Raw genomic sequence first — 21,724 nt, 5'->3', positions numbered from 1 at the left:
GTAAATCATTGAAACCTGGCTCATTGGCTTCTGTCATTCCCTACTCTTGACATCTTGGTAATTTCAATATCCACATGGACTGCATATTAACATCCTGCCTGGGCTCTCTTATCCTCAACTCCAGTGTTGCCTTCTTCCATAGTTCCTATGGTCTTACAGACCTTGATCTCATTAATTACTGCACCATTTCCAAAATTTTAATTTCAGTCATCTTCCTTTATTCCCAACACTTCCAGATCACTTATTTTAGTACTTACACTCTAACATCTAACTTCAGTTTCACTGAGCCTATTGATTCACCAAACCTCATCACTATCTTTCACCTCTTATCTCCTCATTTCCTTCCTTAGCATTTATAACTCAGATTCCATTGCCCATGTTTGGACTCCCTCATTTCTTGGTCTACTCTCCACTGTACTTAACTGGCACAACTTAATTTCATCCATAAACAGATTATTTGACTTAGTAGCATTCAACACAAATGTCTATAGGTTCTTTACTGAAAGATTTTTTTTTCTTGGCTTCATGGTTTCATACTCTCATCTTTCTTCCCTTTCACAGAGTGTTACTATTCAGAGGATTGTTTGGTTTTTTAAATAAATTTATTTATTTATTTTTGGGTGCTCTGGGTCTTCGTTGCTGCAGGCTTTCTCTAGTTGCAGCGAGCGGGGCCTACTCTTCGTTGCGGTGGGGCCTACTCTTCGTTGGCGGTGCGCTGGCTTCTCATTGCGTTTGCTTCTCTTCTTGCGGAGCACGGGCTCTAAGCATGCGGGCTTCACTAATTGTGGCTCACGGGCTCTAGAGCGCAGGCTCAGTAGTTGTGGTGCTTGGGCTTAGTTGCTCCACGGTGCATGGGATCTTCCTGGACCAGGGCTCAAACCCGCGTCCCCTGCATTAGCAGGCAGATTGCTAACCACTGCGCCACCAGGGAAGTCCCAGGTTGTTTGTTTTTAAAGCTCTCATACATTACTGTATCTATAAATTGAAGTGTCTTGATTCCCCTTTCTCTTATCTAAACTCTTCTAGGTTAATCCCATCCAAGTTTATAAGTTGAACCACTAATTAATCACTCTCAAATTTGTCTCCAGAACCAACTTCTGTCAATTAATAACTTCTCTACTCAAATTCATAAATTTAATGTCTTACTTTATATCTCTGCCCTCTCAGCACCACATACTCCAAATAATAATCATCCAAAATTAAAGACACCTCTATCTCCTAGTTTTCAAGCAAAAATAATCTTTCCTTCACATCCATAGCCAGTCCAGCAGCAATTCTGTCGACTATATCCCACACACAAATCCTAAATCTGTCATTTTCCCTCCAACTCCATGACAACCAACCTAGTTGATGTAATAATCTCTTGACTGGTGTTCCCTCTTCTATTCTTGCCTCACTCCAAACCACTCTCCTTACAGCAATGAGAGTGATCACTTTCAAACATAAATCATATTTGGTTGCTTTTTTTTTGGCCATACTGTGCAGCATGTGGGATCTTAGTTCCCCAACCAGGGATGGAACCCATGCCCCCTGCACTGGACGTGTGGAGTCTTAACCAGTGGAGCACCAGGGAAGTCCCAAACATAAATCATATTTTGCCCCTCCCTTCTTTGAAACCTTCTGGTGGTTTTCTATTCCACAATGGATAAATTGAAACTCCTTATCCTATCCTATGAGGGTCTTAGTGATCTGTCCCTGCCTATACTGGTCACATATACTACAATTCCCCACCCTCGTTCACTCTGGAAAATAGTTTGGGAGTTTCTTCTAAAACAAAAAAAATTCATTTATGGTATGCATTAGCTTTATATTTACTCTATAACAAATGACCACAAACTTACTAGCTTAAAACGACACAAATTTATTATCTACAGTTCTGGAGGTCAGAAGTACGAATAGGTCTTATGGGTTAAAATCAAGCTGTGAGCAGCACTGCGTTTCTTCTGGAAGCTCTAGGGGAGAATCTGTTCCTCACCTTTTCCAGCTTCGAGAGGCCACCTGCGATTCCTTGGCTCATGTCTCTTTCTCTGTCTTCAAAGCCAGCAGGGTAGCATCTTCTCACATCTGTGACTCTGACCTTTTTGCCTCCTTCTCATAAAGGCCCTTTTGATAATTTTGAGCCCATGAAGATAACTGAGGAAATTCTCCCCTCCTCAAGATCCTTAATATTTCACATATAAAACGTCCCTTCTGCCATGTAAGACAACATATTCACAGATTCTAAGGATTAGGGCATGGACATCTTTGGAGGGCCATTATTTTGCCTCCGCATCATACAACACAGCCATTGCACTCTTAGGCATTTATGCCAGAAAATAAGACCTATATTCATGCAAAAATCTGTTCATAGTAACACAAAAATCAAAAAACTGGAAATTATCCAAATGTCCCATAATAGTTTAATGGTTAAACAAAATGTGGCAAACTGTGGTATATCTATACCATAGCAAACTACATAGCAAAACAAACAAACAAACAAAACTATTGATACTTGTAACAACTCGGATGGAACTCAAGGGAATTATGCAGAGTGAAAAAAAAGCCAATCTTTAAAAGTTACCTACTGTCTGAGTCTATTTATATAACATTTTTTTAAAAATTAATTAATTTATTTATTTTTGGCTGTGTTGGGTCTTTGTTGCTGTGCACGGGTTTTCTCTAGTTGCGGCAAATGGGGGCTACTCTTTGTTGTGGTGCGCAGGCTTCTCATTGCAGTGGCTTCTCTTGTTGTGGAGCATGGGCTTTAGACGCGTGGGCTCAGTAGTTGTGGCTCGTGGGCTCTAGAGTACAGGCTCAGTAGTTGTGGCCCACGGGCTTAGTTGCTCCGTGGCATGTGGGATCCTCGTGGACCAGGGCTCAAGCCCGTGTCCCCTGCATCGGCAGGCAGATTCTTAACCACTGTGCCACCAGGGAAGTCCCTATGTAACATTTTCGAACTAACAAAAGTATAGGGATGGAGAATCGATTAGTGGTTACCAGATTAGGGATGGTGGGATGGGTAGCTATAGCTCTAAAGGGGTAGCATGAGGAAGCCTTGTTCTGGGATAAATGAAACTCTCATAAATTACTAATGGGAGTATAAAAGTATATAGTCACTTTGGAAACCAATCTGGCAGTTTTATATAACGTTAAACATAAACATACCCTATGATCTGTCCATGGCTGCTTTATTCATAATAAACTGAAACTCATTTTTAAAATGCAAACAACTCAAATTCCATCAGTAAGAGAATGGATAAATAAATGGGTGTATCTCCATACAATGGAATACTTCTCAACAATAGAAAGTAATGAACTACTGATAAATTCAACAACATGGATGAATCTCAATTACATAAGGAGAAAAAAAAGTCACAAAAGAGTACATACTGTGTGATTCCAGTAATATAAAATTCTTAAGAAAGACAAAACAAATCTATAAGGAAAGTAATCAAGAATCAAGACTGTGGGAGGAGGGAGTGGCAAGGATTAACTGGAAAAGTGCATAAATAAGCCAGCTTTCTGCAGTAGTGGAATGACTTTATATCTTGATAATGGTATAAGTGACATGGACATATTCTACTTTAAAAATTTATTATAATTGTACACATAACTGTGTACATTTTACTGTATGTAAATTATACCCCAATAAAAAGTGAAAACATAAAAATACACTGGGACTAAATGATGGCTCCCACCAATGCTTTCTTGGTCTACATTTATTTTCCATTCATATTTGCTATCTATTATAGTAATCATTTTTCTGTAAATTGTATTTAATTTAGTTTGTATCATAGTCCTATGGAGAAAATATAATTATTTTATTAATATGGAAACTGAGGCTTAGAACTTTTATTTATTTATTTTTTTTGCCACACCTAGTGGCATGCAGAACTTCCCCAACCAGGGATCCAGCCCACGCCCCCTGCACTGGAAACTTAGAGTCTTAACCACTGGACCACCAGGGAAGTCCTGAGACTTAGAACTATTGAGTTACTTACCCAAGGACCAAATCTGTCTAACTCCAAAGCTCTTTCAATCACAATGTTGCAGAATGAACAAAACCAATCCTTTATGAATATTTTGAGGGTTTCACAAATATTTCCCCGGCTGAAAAACATCAAATTTTTATCTTGCATTTTTCACTTCTTGAGGGGTATTACAATATATCACCTTATTACTTTACTAAAGATAACCAAATAAAACAATTACATATTTTAGTCACTGGATACATCACTTTAAAACTTTGTCTAACAAGAGACTTGCCAGTGCTCAAACCACCTCCTTTTATTTTGCCTTTAGAGATATGAATAAATAGCTAACAAGGAATGCTGATGAAATGCAAATCTCATATATTTGAATGCAGTTACTATCACATCTTTCAGTTTTCTTCTTATCAGGAGAATACTGATATCTTTCTCTCTCTTTTTTTTTTGAGGTTCCATTATTTAAATGTAACTATGTTGTAACCACTTAACTTCTCTCACACAACTTAACAGAACAAATTAAAACACACACACACACAAGTCCTCAGCGTCTGCCTTCTTCTATAAGGCTCAGCTCCATAACTCAAGGTGGGGTACTACCTAATTTTTCTAACCCTCCCCCTAAAATCATGTGGATTAATCTTTTTTTTTTAAAAATAAATTTATTTATTTATTTATTTTTGGCTCTCTTGGGTCTTCGTTGCTGTGCTTGGGCTTTCTCTAGTTGTGGCAAGTGGGGGTTACTCTTCTTTGTGGTGCATGGACTTCTCATTGCAGTGGCTTCTCTTGCAGAGCATGGGCTCTAGGCTTGTGGGCTTCAGTAGTTGCAGCATGTGAGCTCAGTAGTTGTTGCTCACGGGCTCTAGAGCGCAGGCTTAGTAGTTGTGGTGCACAGGTTTAGTTGCTCCGCAGCATGTGGGATCTTCCTAGACCAGGGATCAAACCCATGTCCCCTGCATTGGCAGGTGGCTTCTTAACCACTGAGCCACCAGGGAAGTCCCTCATGTGGATTAATCTTCATGTTCTTGGATGTACAGCACACTGTGATTGTGTGATTGTGATTGGATTTGTTGATTTCCAGCTTATGGAGACTATTTTTCTATGTGAAAGGGAACTCTGTTTGGATAGAGAGTTTACCATGTTAGAGCTGAAGTAAAGCTTAGGAATGCGCCATTTTATTCCTCATAAATGGCAATGTTCCTGGCATATCATAACTAATTACTGTATATAAATTTAAATACATATCACTATGTGAAAATAACTTATTTAATAATCACAATGAAGAATAATGAAAAATCAAAGCAAATCAATGCAAAATGAAAATAATTGTTATAAAATTCATGTGCTAAAGCTAATGTACTTTATTTACTATAAGGCATTTCAGGACCTCAATAAGAGGCTATTTCTTTTTGATTAGGGTACTTGCTGATAGCCTGCTAATTAGAAAGATGGAGAAAATAGAAAAGTAAATAAATACACATCCAAAAATTAAAATCTAAGTGATATGTGGCAATTACATATTTCACATTTTTGAATGATTACTTTAGTAATCAAGAAACTGCTAGCTATCATTTTCAAACTGGATCCCCTGATGTTTCTTTACTTTCCTTCATCCCATAGATATAGATACAGATAGCTTTGGCATGTGTTGTAACTTATTTAGTAATTATATTTTAACAACTTAATATCACAGACTTAGGAAATTCAGTGCTGCTTTTTTTTCCAAAGTTGATGTTTAAAAAAAAGATTTAAAAATCACAATTATCCCCCAACTTGACCTCCAATTCCAATGTATTATTAAGGACTCAAGCTTTTGCAGAGCTTAGCCACAGTCTGGGTTTGAAATAGAAGGAAGTAGTTTAAGATGAATAGTAAACAGTTTGGAAAATTATTCTGTTTTTTAAACCAGACAAAAGGCGTTACTTCCAAGGACCCTCACTAAATACAAACGGCATTCAAAAGTGATCAGATAACAGTACTCTCACTATAATAATGAATTTAAATGCCTTAAATTAAGTAGAATGTATTTCAGCATTCTATGTAAAGTTGCTCAGAAAAATAAACAGCCAAATTACCTGTGAGATGAACCCATGAAAGAACTTCAGAAAATAGATTGTTATTTGATAAAATAAAGAACACAGGAAGTTATCTTCAGTTTACTTCCCAAACAATTTCCTTCCTAAATGACCCATCATTGAAACGAAATGGAAGAAGCTTGAGATTTGGGTGGGTCTTCTGTGTCTTCATTCAAGTTGACTCTGTCCAGATAGCATCCACTTGCCCTTTCATGTTCCTGATTGTTCCTAATAGGTGATGTGGAAACATCATGGTGTGACTTTCCCTGGCTATTATTCAATAGCTGTTCAAGATGGCAACATTCACAAAACACAGGGTGGAGTATATTTTACATGCTCTTGAAGGAATGGAAAACACGTACATCGTAATCTGAAAGAGGCAAAGAAGAATGGCCAATGGGTAAAAAATCTTATCCTCAAACAAAAAATAGTTGGAAATGATGCAAAGGAAAAGAATGTTCCTTTCATCCATGTCCTGAAATCTACTATTTAAAATGTATGTTTTCGGGGCTTCCCTGGTGGCGCAGTGGTCGAGACTCTGCCTGCTAATTCAGGGGACACGGGTTCAAGCCCTGGTCTGGGAGGATCCCACCTGCCGCGGAGCAACTGGGCCCGTGAGCCACAATTACTGAGCCTGCGCGTCTGGAGCCTGTGCTCCGCAACAAGAGAGGCCGCGATGAGAGGCCCGCGCACCGCAATGAAGAGTGGCCCCTGCTTGCCACAACTAGAGAAAGCCCTCGCACAGCAACGAAGACCCAACACAGCCATAAATAAATAAATAAAAGAATGGAATTTTTAAAATAAATACAATAAAATGTATGTTTTCTATAACATTATCATAGTATATTTTATTTAGACTTGACATTGCTGTTGAGAAATGTTTTAAATATTGAGTTATCTGAAATGCTGTTTCAGCTGGAAGATGCCTCCTTCAAAGAGAGAGAGAGAATGAAAGCCTTTGAATGTTAGAAACAATATAATTTATTAAAGCTCCAACTTTGGAGAGTTTAACACCAAATAGATTGCTGCAGCTCTCCTTTTTCTCATATTAATTCTCTTTATTCATTTAAAAGTTGACACATATTATAAATATTCTTAATAAAGTGAATTCACATAAATAGGCTCATTTGGAGTATGACTTCTACCTTACAGCATTACTTGAAATGATGTTATGTCCTTAGAACATAACATCATTTAGAAATCTACAGCATCACTTGAAATGAAGTTATGTCCTTGGGAATTATAAAACAATTGTGAATTTCTTTTTTTTTAATATTTATTTATTTGGCTGTGTTGGGTTTTAGTTGTGTCACACAGGATCTTCACTGAGGTATGTGGGATCTTTAACTGTGGCATGTGAACTTCTTAGTTGCAGCATGTGGGATCTAGTTCCCTGACCAGGGATCTAGAGTGCAGGCCCCCTGCATTGGGAGTTCAGAGTCTTAGCCACTGGACCACCAGGGAAGTCCCAACTGTGAATTTCTAAGCTAAATTTTTAAATTTGGATCCTACAAGCCAAAAACAGGACTTTTCACATTCCTGATGATAGTTGCCTGGTGGTGGACTGGCTAGATGCTTGAAGCCAGGGCATGGGCTTTGGAGTTGGACAAATCGGGGTTCTGCCCCTTCTAGCAGTGTGGTTAATAAGATCCCCATATGCCTCATCTTTCAAAGGTAAAATGGGAACAGTAATGACTACTATATTCCTAGCTCAGGATGGACATACAATTTAAGAAAGCAATTTTTCTTTCTTTTTGGCCATGCCGGGCGACTTGCAGGATCTTAGTTCCCTGACCAGGGATTGAACCCTGCCCTTGGCAGTGAAAGCGCAGAGTCCTAACCACTGGATGGCCAGGGAATTCCCAACAATTTTTATTTTTCTATTTCAAACTATAACTCAAGGCAAATGACTTTTCAAGTTTTTCATTTCTCCAATCAGATAATAAATGTGTTGATAATAATATTACATTGAGAAAATAAATCAGAGACGGTGGAGGTAACTAGATGTTCTAACATTGGCTTTCTGTGACATCAAGAACTAGGAATCTCTCTGAGTTTCATTTGATTCAGTTATACTATAAGAAGTTTTAGAGAGGGCTACATAATTCCACTTCTCATATATGACTACTAAATTAACTTAATATCCACGCATCCTGTGGTAACTTAATATAGTTCTTTGTTTCTCAGTTGGTTTAATGGGTATAAGAGACAGAGGGTAAGAAACTTTACAGCTCAGGAAAGGTCTACCTGTCATGCTATGACACAAAACATTAATTAGGGTATTTTTTTTTTAACTTCCTAGCTGTGTTAGACAGAATCATGTCCCCCTACCCAAAGTTGTCCAAGGCCTAATCCCCGGAATTTGTCATATATTATATAACAAGGTAGAATAAAGGTTGCAGAGGGAATTAAGATTGCTAATCATCTGACCTTTAAATAAAGAGTTTATTCTGGATTACCCAATGTAATCATGAGTTCTAAATATGAAAGAGGATGGCAGAAAGGTCAGTGTCAGAGTGATGCAATGTGAGAAAGACTTGACCAGCTATTACTAGCTTTGGAGATGGAAGTGGTCAGGGATGCAGGAATGTGGGCAGCCTCTAAGAGGTGGAAAAGGCAAGAAAACTTGCTCTCCCCTAGAGTTTCCAGAAAGAATGCACACCTCGATTTTAGCCCAGCGTGGCCCATTTAGGACTTGTGAATTACAGAGCTATAAGATAATAAATTTGTATTGTTAAAACCACTAAGTTTAGGTAATCTGTTACACCAGCAATAGGAGACAAATATAGTAGCTAACGTGAATAAAAGAAGAATAGATGGGGAGTAATGGGACCCACCTCCTGCAATGGGAAGTATATGTAAATCGCTCAACATAGATAAATACAAGAAATCATATAGTGCATTTTGAGCTCTGTCTCTTTCTACTGCATGTTAATGTTATGGTCCTTTTCAGACTTGCTTCTGGCATCCCACATAGACTGGCAGGTGTGTGCTTTTTGCTTCAAGGCCCTTTTTACTTATTTCTCTTAGGTCTTGTCTTATGCATTTGTTTTAAATACAGTGTTTACATCCATAAAGTTATCACTGTATTTTTTTCAGAGATTTTCCCTTTTTCTGAATTTTCTGTGCAAATTCTAGCTATAGAGTTGATTCATTATCTTTCTTACCTATGTGCTCACACTCTGCTCTATCTCTGTTGGGATCCACTCTAGTCTATACTGTGTGTATATTGGATTGGAGGGAGATTTTAAAGAAGAATGTGTAATTTTCTTCTTGGAATTAAAATTGAAAATGAAAACCTCAACTTGCAAAATAATTGGGACATCACTAAACTTCTTCCTTTACCCAACACAATGTTAGCTCACAATGAGAAAAAAAAAACTGGTCGGATACTTCATGCCCAATATCCTACAGCTTTAATAAGATCCAGAAGGAGGGAGCAAATCAAATTGGGGATAATCATGGCATGGTGAAATGAAAAAATAATAGGTTTTGGAGTTAGAGAAACTTGTATGTTCAATAAATTTACTTCTCCCCAACTCCTCCTTATCATTTCTCTTTCACTAAGTCTTTATTACAGAATTGTGATATTCATTTTTTCATTCTTAGCATGAAACTCAGTACTGGGAACATCCAAAATACTCCTTACTGGTTTTTGATTGAGTGGATATGCCTCATCTAGTGTTGAGACTTACGAGTGAGAAGACTAAGTCGCTCTGATAGGATACAGAAAATTACTGTTTAGTGGATGGACACTTTTGTTATCATAGATTATTTTGAGGATCTGATAAAAGCTAAACACCTAAAACAAAAAATAACAGAAAAATTACCATAAACCGTCAGATAGTTCTCAAGCCCTTGAACATGATCCAAGCTAAAAACCTAGGGCAGTGGATCCTCCTGCAGTAAAAGGGAATTAGTAACAACTTGGAAAAGACTGAAGAGAATTATGCAAGAAAAGAGGGCAGAAATGTCATAGAAAGAACTTTCGAGCTTCCCTGGTGGCGCAGTGGTTAAGCATCTGCCTGCCAACGCAGGGGACACGAGTACGAGCCCTGGTCGGGGAAGATCCCACATGCCGCGGAGCAACTAAGCCCGTGCACCACAACTACTGAGCCTGCACTCTAGAACCCGCGAGCCACAACTACTGAAGCCGGTGTGCCTAGAGCCCGTGCTCTGCAACAAGAGAAGCCACTGCAATGAGAAGCCCACACACCACAACGAAGAGTAGCCCCCGCTAACCGCAACTAGAGAAAGCCCATGTGCAGTAACGAAGACCCAATGCAGTCAAAAATAAATAAATAAAATAAATAAATTTTTTAAAAAAGAACTTTCAATTGAGAATCAAGTAGCTAAGAGATCCAGTTTTACCAAGAATGTACTTTATCAAGTTATTTAAAATGTTTTGATAGACAACATCAGAGGAAGAGTTAATCTTAACAATCTTTAGGTCTCTTTTCATTTTGAGTTTCTATCATTCTCTCTGATCTGTTTTTACTTTATAAAATGAGGGTGTTAGTGTTCTGGGTTAAACGTTTGTGTCCCTGCAAAATTCATATATTGAAGTTCTAACCCCAAGTGTGGTCGTATTTACTTCTCAGGAAGTAATTAAAGTTAAATGAGATTATAAAGTCAGGGCCCTGGATAACAATAAGGTCCTACTGTATAACACAGGGAACTATATTCAATATCCTGTGGTAAACCTTAATGGAAAAGAATATTAAAAGAAAAGGGACTTTCCTGGTGGTGCAGTGGTTAAGAATCCACCTTCCAATGCAGGGGACATGGGTTCAAGCCCTGGTCTGGGAAGATCCCACAAGCTGTGGAGCAAGTAAGCCTGTGCACCACAACTACTGAGCCCACGCACCACAACTACTGAGCCCGCGCACCACAGCTACTGAAGCCTGCACACCTAGAGCCAGTGCTCCGCAACAAGAGAAGCCACTGCAATGAGAAGCCCACACACCACACCGAAGAGTAGAGAGTAGCCCCCACTCGCCATAACTAGAGAAAGCCTGTGCACAGCAACGAAGACCCAACCCAGCCAAAAAAAAAAAAAAGAATATTAAAAAAAGAATGTATATATGTATAACTGAATCACTTTGCTGTACAGCAGAAGTTAACACAACACTGTAAATCAACTATACTTAAAAAAAAAAAAAAATCAGGGCCCTGATCAGATTATATTACTGTCCTTGTAAGAAGAGACACTACATGGTACATCCAGACAATGGAATATTATTCAGCACTAAAAAGAAATGAGCTATCAAGCCATGAAAATGCATAGAGGAAACTTAATAGCATATTATTAAGTGAAAGGGAGCCTTCTATAAGCCAAGAAGAGGCCTTTCATCAGAAACCAAATTTGCCAGCACCTTGATCTTGGATTTCTCGACCTTCAGAACTGTAAGAAATAAATTTATGTTGTTTAAACCACCTAGTCTGTGAAATTTTGTTATGACAGCCCAAGCAGACTAACACAACTGGATAATCGCTAAGGTTCTGGTATTGTTTCTATTTCCATAATGTTATAAATCTCTAATTAGTCCAATTTGGGGACCATTATAAGAAACAACTATGGATGACATTTTTTTTGTATTATGAGATAATACGTCTAAAAACAAAACTTTTTTTAAAAACAGTCTTGAACCATGCCAACAGCTTTGTGTTATAAAATGGCTTCAACAATTAATATGTTTTCACCTCTCTTTATTTTTTTTTAATTTTAGGTATAGAAATTTTATTTAAAAATTTCAATCCAAAGACAAAAACTGTCCAACTTCCTCAATAAATCAGTTAGTCTACAGGATATCCATATGCTTTCGACATTCACTAAAATAAAATATTTTGTTTGCTGTTACCTATTTGGGTGAGATATTGTTAATTTTATAATGTCTATTTTCTCAATGGAAATGAGAAAAAGAATACAATTTCACACACAAAATTATAAAATCACTAATTATAAAATCATATTCATAAGAATAAATATAAAAATCATGTCAAATGTTCCTGACTCAAGAGTTATAACCATGCATAAAAATGATTAAAGAAAAAGTGAAAAAAGGACACATAGCTTTAGGCAATTTTAAGTTTGTTGGAGGAATCAAGTGTTAACTGTTTTATTCATAAATATTCATATAATTTAATTTTTGTTAAAAAAGTTGTTTGACTTTGTTTTGTCCTAATATAGAAGTTATAATATGCATTGTGTAATATAGATTACACATATTTTATATGGAATTTTTAGCCATTGATTTAAACTCAGTATATTCCCAAAGATAATTTGATATTGACTATAATAATTAGGAATAATGCAATTTTTTCCAAAATAATTAACAAATGAAAACCAAATAATGCAAGTCTAAAGAAGAAACCAAGAAAAGAGAGACAAAAGAAAATAAAACAAAAATTGAGCTAACTCTACTCTTTGACAGGATTTTTTCAGGGTGTTTTTTATTAATTGTTTTGGGATAGGGTTTTTTTTTTTTTAATTATTTATTTTTATTGAAGTATAGTTGATTTACTATTAAGCGGTTTTGAACAACCTAATTTGTGATGGCCTGTAAAATAATTGACAAAAGACAAAGAGATCGTCCAAAGATGACTGTTGCCTAGAAAAGTTCTGAGTGAAAATCATCCACATAATATTAAAATATATTTCTGTTAACGCAATTTGATCCAGAACTAAAGTTGTACAGCCCAGGTTAATAGATCTCCAAGAATAAACATTTCTAAATTAGAAGCAGGTTGATGTCTTTCTCAATTAAATGGGAAAGTGAAACAGGAGGGAAGGGGGCAGGGCACAACCTTTGAAAGAATGACATAGCCCAAGGACATGACATAAACTGATTAGAACCAAATGGGTCCAAGATGGCAAACAAGTCGACTTCCACTAAACCTTGAGCCTCAGTACACACTCATTAAAACACATCAGCAAGCTAAATGACACACCCACAGACACCATGACAGTTCCAAGTCTAACCATAAGCATCAAAAACTGGGCAGTGGCCTGATTCCTGGAAATCCCCGCCCCTTCCCCAAATAGCTTGAATACTCCTCCCACTTATTAGCCTATGAAATTACCCACCCCTGTAAAAGCCAACAACCCCATACCCTGGTGCCTTTCTCACCTCCTAAGATGGCCCACACTCCGTCTAGGGAGTGTGTTTCTCTCTAAATAAATCCATTTCTTACCTATCACTTTGTCTCTCACTGAATTATTTCTGTGACGAGACGTCAAGAACATGAGCTTCATTAAGTCCTGAAACCAGGCGTGTGATCTCAGTTGGAAGACTGTGGGTTTTGGCCGGGTTTGAGTCCCGGCACATGGGTTCAAGTCCCAACCTGAGGTGCATGGTTTCACAAGGAGTCAAACCAGAATGGGATTCTGAATTGTAATGAGATATGGACTTTCTGTAACATACAAATCTTTAAGAAATAAATATGCCTATGATGTATGCCAAAATTTACCAATGCTTTACGCTTATAAAGCAGCAAGTAACATAACAACAATAAAGTAATCCATGGTTTTGTGAGTCAAATTTGTACCCTTCTTGTATTAGTCAGGGCTCTTCAGAGAGACAGAACTAGTAGATTTATCTACATCTCCTACAATGCCAGTTAATTTTAAGATGCTATCAACCATAAAATACTAATTTCTGGTATATTAAATGCAAATATAAAATGTACATCTAATAATCTATAAAATACTGTTATGAAATTCATACTTATTGTTTGATATTCACTACCTGCAGAAATTACTTCAGGAAGAAGACAACAAGGGCCTGGAAATCTCATAAAATATGGCAAAATGTGAAAGAAACTTGTGACCTAGTTGATGCTTCTAAATGACTGAAGGGAATATGTTAACCAAAAGGGTGTGTTCTGTTTGTAGTTTAGAAAGAGGTGAGCCAACAAACAAAAATGTGCCTGCACCCTATCTATGATTCAGAGCTATTTAATTGTTAAAATTCTTGACAACTGTGTTCCTCAATTAAATTACAAATTTAAATTTTAAAAAAATGTGCCTGCAGCATATTTGACACAGTTTTATAATAAAACAGAACTCTGTTCCACTGGGGGATTATATTCTCATAGGATCAGGTTAATATAAGTAAATGTTCCTGAATCTGTGAACTATTAAGCAACTCAAGCTCACATTTTATCACAGAGAAAAACACAGTTACAATATGGAAGGAATACCAGCAGACTATTAAATTTGTAAGTTACAGAAGCTAAAATTTTTTTTAAAATATGTGTACGTGTGTGTGTGGGTGTGTATTACATATAAAAACCAGTCTGCATTTTCATGATGGGGACTAGAAGTCAGTGGAATTGAAAGAATTCATGTATCAGATGGTCTCCCCAGGATGTTTCCTTAGTTTAAAGCAACTGCTACTACTTAAACTGTATGTGTTCCCGGACCCCATTAGGGAGAATCCTAGTGAATATTGAGTGAATATTAAAGGACTATGGGGATGGAAGAAGAAACAGACTTCAGGATTGAATGGAGGGAGGTGTATACTAGCAGGATTACTTTCACTGCATGTCATAAGAGGAAAAAAACAGTCCTAAAATCTATACCAATTATGGACAATGATCACAAACATTGCACCACCCATGGAGAACTAGAAAACAAATATGTTTCATTATTATTTTGGTGGGGTTTTTCGGGGGGTGTGGGTTGAAGGAGGCGAGTATGGATGGTTTAGGTAAAGGGTAGCAGTGGAAATGTTTATAAAGGAACATAAGTAAAATGAGGGGTTTATTTTTGTTTTTTTGTTTTTTGGGGTTTTTTTTTTGGCCACGCTGCACAACTTGCAGGATCTTAGTTCCCCAACCAGGGACCCAGGCCACGGCACTGAAAGTGCCGATTCCTAACCACTGGACCACCAGGGAACTTCCAATAGTTAAGTAACTTCCTCCAAATGAACCTGACTAATCTCGCCAGTGTTTTCTTGGCATCCAAGTAACCTTTAGCAAACCAGGAAGTGAGTTAGGCAGATCTAAGGTAGATAAGACAATCAGTTGGTATATAAACAATGGAAAGACTCTGTACATCAGTAGGGGATGTGTAACATTTCTTAGACTTAAAAGGTTGCTTGTCATATGTCAGAGTCTCTCCCCACCTTTTCATCTTCCTTTACTCTGAATTCACTGATACAATTAGGTATGCACACAAATTAAGAGGTTGAAATATTAAAGAACAGTCAGTTTAGTAAGAAAGTGGAGATTTTTAACACTATATAAAATGTCTACTACACAGATGAAGCTAAACAGAAGAGAGATATAGTTGGATTAAACACAACATAATGATCCTTTGTTAAAAATATGACTCCTCCTAGGTTGATCCTAAGAGCTGCCATTTATGAACAACCAGTTTTAGATTCAGGTGAGAGTATGATGGAATATTTCTTTGAATAAAGTAGCAAATTCTAGAGGTGTGGTCTACCAATTCCCTAGTCTGTAATATCCTTGGACAATCCTTAATCAGACATTGAGGGTTTCGATAATGGCTCAGACTCTTGCACTTCCGCACAACTCTGCCCACCTTTTAAAAGATTACAGGGATTGTGTAGCTAATCTATTCAATGGCCCATAATTTTCAGCACAACTCCATTTCAGCCACCATCCACCCATTTCCAAGGCAAACTTCATCACCCTTTAGCACTGTACTAGCTCATAACATTTAACTTATTTCCATTCACTTCTGTACCAACTGTTATCTCCCACCTTAACTCGTACCTCTTGTGGACCTAATTCCTTATTCCTCTATTTCATTTCAGTCAATCTATCTTCTTTGGAGTTTTCTTTCTTCCCTAGGATACATTCTCACCATCCAGAGACAACTATTCCTAATATTTTGGTATATAAGAACATCACAATATTATCTTAACTTGAACAGAAATTTTGCTTTTTTATGAAGTCAAAACTATGAATTCCGGGCTTCCCTGGTGGCGCAGTGGTTGAGAGTCCGCCTGCCGATGCAGGGGACACAGGTTCGTGCCCTCCGGGAGGATCCCACATGCCGCGGAGCGGCTGGGCCCGTGAGCCATGGCCGCTGAGCCTGCGCGTCCGGAGCCTGTGCTCCGCAACGGGAGAGGCCACAGCAGTGAGAGGCCCGCGTAACGCAAAAAAAAAAAAAAAACAAAAAAACAAAAAAAAAAACTATGAATTCCTTGTTACTTGTGATTTTAAACCTTGTTGAAAACTTCTTCACTCTGAGGCCTACATATTATTCTACTAATTGTATAGTTTTGTGTTTCACAATTAGGTCTTCAGTGCATGAGGAGTTCACATTTGTTAAAGTAGAGTACAAGTGAAAACTCCTTGAGGGGCTGATAACTGAGAGGCAGCAGGGAAGGCAAGAGGCACAGATGAGGTAGATTTGCTAACATGCACCCACCCTCTGTAGCCAAGCTACTACTCAACTCGCCCCTCACTTAGCACAACGCCTACCTTAATTAATATGTTCAGAGGAGAAACTGTGACATTCTTAAAGCAAAAGACAATGCTATGAAAATGAGCCAATCATCAAATAAAGAAGAAGCTAAACATAACTAAACATACGATGCTAAAAGTAAAGAATTCAGTATATGTAGAAACTCAAGACAGGGCTTCCCTGGTGGTGCAGTGGTTAAGAATCCGCCTGCCAATGCAGGGGACATGGGTTCGAGCCCTGGTCGGGGAAGATCCCACATGCTGCGGAGCAGCACCACAACTACTGAGCCCGTGCACCACAACTTCTGAGCCTACACTCCAGAGCCCACGAGCCACAACTACTGAGCCCATGAGCCACAGCTACTGAAGCCCGTGTGCCTAGAGCCTGTGCTCCATAACAAGAGAAGCCACGGCACTGAGAAGCCCGCGCACCGCAACGAAGAGTAGCCCCCGCTCACCGCAACTAGAGAAAAGCCCAAGAGCAGCAACGAAGACCCAATGCAGCCAAAAATAAATTAAATAAAATAAATTTTTAAAAATTAAAAAAAAAAGAAACTCAAGACAATCTTCTGGAAAGTGGAATAAAAGATATGTGAGGGAAATGGGAAAGAAAAGATAAAAGGATTAGAGAAATACAGGAGGGCCAACTTCTAATACACAAGAGGTTTAGAAAGATAAAACAACAAACGTATATGGGAATTTTGTTTAAATTATAATAAAATGTGCTACAGTGGAAAGAGGTTAGTGAGTACAGGCCTAGAAAATGAAAACAGACCTGAACCATAATGTTATGAAATTTCGGAACATTTAGTGTGTTTTTCCAAAAACATGACGCTAAAATCAAGTCAGATAAAGGATGAAAAGTAAGTTACAGTTAAAAGAAAGAAAGTTAGGTGGCATTGGACTTCTCAGGAGCAGTACTAGACACCAGGAACCAGTAGAAACATACCTTTAAATTCTGAGGGAAGATTAGTTTCAAGGTGAAATTCTATAGGTAACCACGTATGCAATCAAATGTGAGGCTAAAATAAGACTTTTTTCAGCCACTCAAGGACTAAAAAAAGAACAAACACGAAAAAAAATGGACCTCTTAAATATCTGTTCACAGGAAGCTATTAGAAGATGCTACAGTAAAATAAGAATGTAAAACAAGAAAGGGGAAAATAATGGGTCTTGTTAAACAAGGTATCCAATATAATAAAATGATTAATATTCAGTTCTACATGGATGGATAAGCTTAAAGAACCAGGATGAGACACTCAGCAGGCCTAGAAGCAACTGGTTAAATTGAAATAAGAGGACAAAGGGGTTGAAGTCTGGGTATCTAGAAAAAATATGGAATTGAGAGATTATCTGACATGTTTAAGATTTTGGAAAATAATATTGATAACAATTTAACAGACATGATGGAATATTTGCAAAAATGAAGCATAGATGTTAAGAAAAAAAAAGAAAACCTAAGCAAATGTAAAAGCTAAGTAAATCTGATGGAAAGAAAAGCTAAATTTGGGCCAAATAAGGAAAGGTAATCAAGATTTCAGTACACAGCTTGGTTTGGAGGCTTTTTGTACAGTCCCAATAATGTAAACACTGTGGATATGACCAAAACTTGTGATAAAGTTAGATTAGGATGATGGAAGAGGAGATGAACAGAGAATAAGAGAGTAAAAAACTCATTTGCATTATAGGAGATTAATAGAAAATATATAAAACTGATAAACCAAGAAATAGTATAAGGATAATATCTAGAAATAAGAAGATTAATCCTAAAAGAAAAATCCAAGAGCTTAAAGGGGTTGTTTCCGTGGAATAGTAATGGTTCAGAAAGGAAGACAGCATTTCTCACTATGAGACTTCTTATTTGATACTCAAACTTTGTATATTTATAATTTCAGAAAAATTTATACTTAATTTAAAAATGTTACTTCGCATATCTTTCCCTTCATCAGATGGTGAAACCTGAATATATCACCCTAGGGGTAACACAAGGATGAACAGAGGCAATTTTGAAGGAATGGTGATGATTTCATTTTGCGGCATGTTGACAGGCTGGAACTGTTGGACATGACACTAAAATCTAAATCTGCAGACCATGCCTTTGACCTTCCGCTTCATATGTCTGCTGGCCATATTTCCTTGTATGTCTTCTTTACCTCAAGTCAGTCTTGCCAAAACTACCTTTGTGATTATCCCCACCTCCACATCACCCCCTCTTGTATTCTCAGTTGGTAGCATTATCGTCAACCATTCACCCCAACCCAGAAATATGGAGTCATCCTTGACTCTTCCTTTAACTCACTCCTGACAGACATTTCCCAAGTTCTGCTGATATTACTACCTAAATTTTAAAAATATGCACCTTTATCCATTTCCACTTGCCTAATTCAATCTTTCATCATTCAAAGCCTGAATTACAATAGTCTGTTTACAGTTTTACCTCCCTTAATTCTTTCCTTCACTTAATCACCAAAGTGATCTTAACTACATTTACCTCTCTACCAACTCAGCAGTTCTTACACGTGTGTGTGTATGCGCATGAACAATTTTAGAAAAGGAAAATGTTTAGTGATATTAACGTAAAATTTAATAAACTCAAGGAACTTTGAAGAATTCAGCCATAATTACAAATCAATTATTAACACAATGCCACATTGAAGGTCACAATTACATTCATTCGTTCAAAGAACAGCTGTTTTTTTTGTTTTGGGGTTTTTTTTTAATTTCATTTTTTGGCCTTGCGTCATGCAGGATCTTAGCTCCCCAATCAGTGATTGAACCCGTGCCCCCTGCAGTGGAAAGGTGGAGCCCTAACTACTGAACCACTAGGGAATTCCCCAAAGAATAGTTGTGTTGTTGTTGTTGTTTGCGGTACGTGGGCCTCTCACTGTTGTGGCCTCTCCTGTTGCGGAGCACAGGCTCCGTACGCGCAGGCTCAGCGGCCATGGCTCACGGGCCTAGTCGCTCCGCGGCATGTGGGATCTTCCCGGACCGGGGCACGAACCCGTATCCCCTGCATCAGCAGGCGGACTCTCAACCACTGCGCCACCAGGGAAGCCCCCTCCAAAGAATAGTTTTTGAGCACTCAGCAGATGGTGCAGGGAATCTGCTATGGCCAAAGCAACAGAGTTCTTGCTTTCATGGAGCTTACATTACAGTGGAGAGAGACAGACAATTAACAAATAAATAGATAGTGATAAGTACTATAAAGAAAACAGCACATAAGTTCAGGTAGGTTGCTTTATTTAGAGAGGGCAACAAAAGCTTCAATGATTTGGTGACATCTGAACAGAGACTTGAAAGAAGTAAAAGAGCCATGTGGGTATCAAGAGAAAGGTGTTTCAGAAAGAGGGAAAAGAGCCTGCAAGCCTTGTGAAGTAGGAGTGCTTGGAGTATTTGAGGAACAGCATGGAGCCCAGGTGGTTGGAGCAGACGAGCAAGAAGGAAACCAGTAGAAGACAAGGCCAGAAAAGAAGCCATATGCTCAGTCATCTAGGGCCTTGCAGGCCATGGTGATGACTGGATTTATCCTAAATGTAGTGAAAATTCTCTCGGAGCTTTGAACAGAGGTGTGACAAGCACTGTCTACACGTTGTGGATCAGTCTACTATTTCAATTCTTACAAATTACAGCCTCAGGCATCGCTTCTGTCCAGTTTCTGATGACTTTGTAAAGAGAAGGATCTTAACGTTTGTTGATTTTATGGGGTGAGTTCAGGAAGAGGGGAAGAACAGTGGATGGAGGTCTTTAGTCCAGATGGAGGTCCAGCCTCGCATCAACAAGATTAATTTTCTTTAGGAAACTTATTGCTGATAGAGAGATTCTGCCCACTTACAAATATTTGACTTTATGTCGAGGGAGCTAATAGTAACACTCCTGATGTAAATCTGCAAAACGAACATTTATTCCGTCTTTCCACCCCTGCTCTGGGTTACAGTGCAAAGCATTCCCGAGTGGACTGACAATGAAGAGTGTTATGCCCAAATTATTTTTTTCCCATTGTGGACTCGTTTCCCCATGTGGAAAGAAAGATGATTGATGGTATTTCCTCATTACATACTTACATCACCAAGACTCAGAGAGAAATTCTCTTCTCTAATTTCAGTCAGAATTCCCAAATGAAAGCCTCTGGTTGGCCTGGCTGGGATCACATGTTCATCCGTGCCTCAGTCACTGCAGCTGAAGGAATGAAAGAGTCACTCTGACAGTCCAGGTACAGATCAGGTGCCCATCCCAACCCTGGGAGAAAGTACAATAATGGGTAGCCTGAGCAGGAAGGGGAGGGGAAACGAGACAGATACAATAGAGAAACCTCTACTATATATGTCATACAAAATCTTTGACAATCTGAGGACTGCCTACCTCTACAGCCTTATTTCCTTCCACTTCCTAAATCAGATTATGTTCCAGAAGGAGAGCAGAGTAGTTCAGAGAGTGAGCTTTGAGGTTAGTAGAACTAGATTTGCAGCAGAAATTTTCAATTTACTGATTATACGACCTTGGGTAATTTTTGTAACCTCCCTAAGCCTTAGTCTCTTAATTTGTTAAATGTGGTAAATCATGGAGCCAAAGGAAATGATACCAGAAAACACTTGGCACTGGTTTGCCAGGTAACAGGTGTGAAATTTTAGGGGGTCAGTAAAAAGTACCCATCAAAGATTTTCTATCTCACACAGAGTAAAAGCCTGTTTCTCAGGTCTTTAAACTACACCACTGGCTTTCCTGGGTCTTCAGCTTCCAGATGGCATCTCATGGGACTTCTCAGCCTTTATAATTGAATGAACAAATACCTTATATCAAATTGTAATTTTGGTTAGGTATCTCTAGAGAATCCTGACTAATAAAACTGCTAATTAGACTATATACCTTATTCAGTTTTCACTAATTTTTACATACACTCATTTGCTTGTCTGTGTGTGTATATTTCTAGGCAATTTTAATACCATATACAAATTCATGTAACCACCATCAAAATCTACATACAGAACTACTCATATAACTCGATAGCATAAGAACAATCTGATTAAATCAATCAATGTGATACACCATATTAACAAATTGAAGAAGAAAAACCACATGATCCTCTCAGTAGATGCAGAAAAAGCTTTTGACAAATTTCAACACTCACTTATGATAAAAACTCTCCAGAAAGTGGGCAGAGAGGGAACCTACCTCAACATAATAAAGGCCATATATGACAAACCCACAGCAAACATCATTCTCAAAGGTGAAAAACTGAAAGCATTT

General features: G+C 38.1%; 1 long non-coding RNA gene across 1 annotated transcript in view; it reads right to left on the bottom strand.

Moving 5' to 3' along the window:
- The window catches only part of LOC102982445 (uncharacterized), a 157,924-nt gene that overhangs the window by 3,033 nt on the left and 133,167 nt on the right, over window positions 1-21,724 (bottom strand). Inside the window, exons 4-5 of the long non-coding RNA XR_003679391.2 lie at window positions 20,542-20,656; window positions 3,981-4,089 (exon numbers count right to left, since the gene is read on the bottom strand). This is a non-coding gene — a long non-coding RNA (uncharacterized lncRNA). The remainder of the gene's footprint in view (window positions 1-3,980; window positions 4,090-20,541; window positions 20,657-21,724) is intronic.

Source organism: Physeter macrocephalus, chromosome 4, assembly GCF_002837175.3.
Source record: "Physeter macrocephalus isolate SW-GA chromosome 4, ASM283717v5, whole genome shotgun sequence".
NCBI classification, from domain to species: Eukaryota; Metazoa; Chordata; class Mammalia; order Artiodactyla; family Physeteridae; genus Physeter; species Physeter macrocephalus.
The sequence above is the reverse complement of the archived record's forward strand: the minus strand, read 5'-3'. Positions and strand labels throughout refer to the sequence as shown.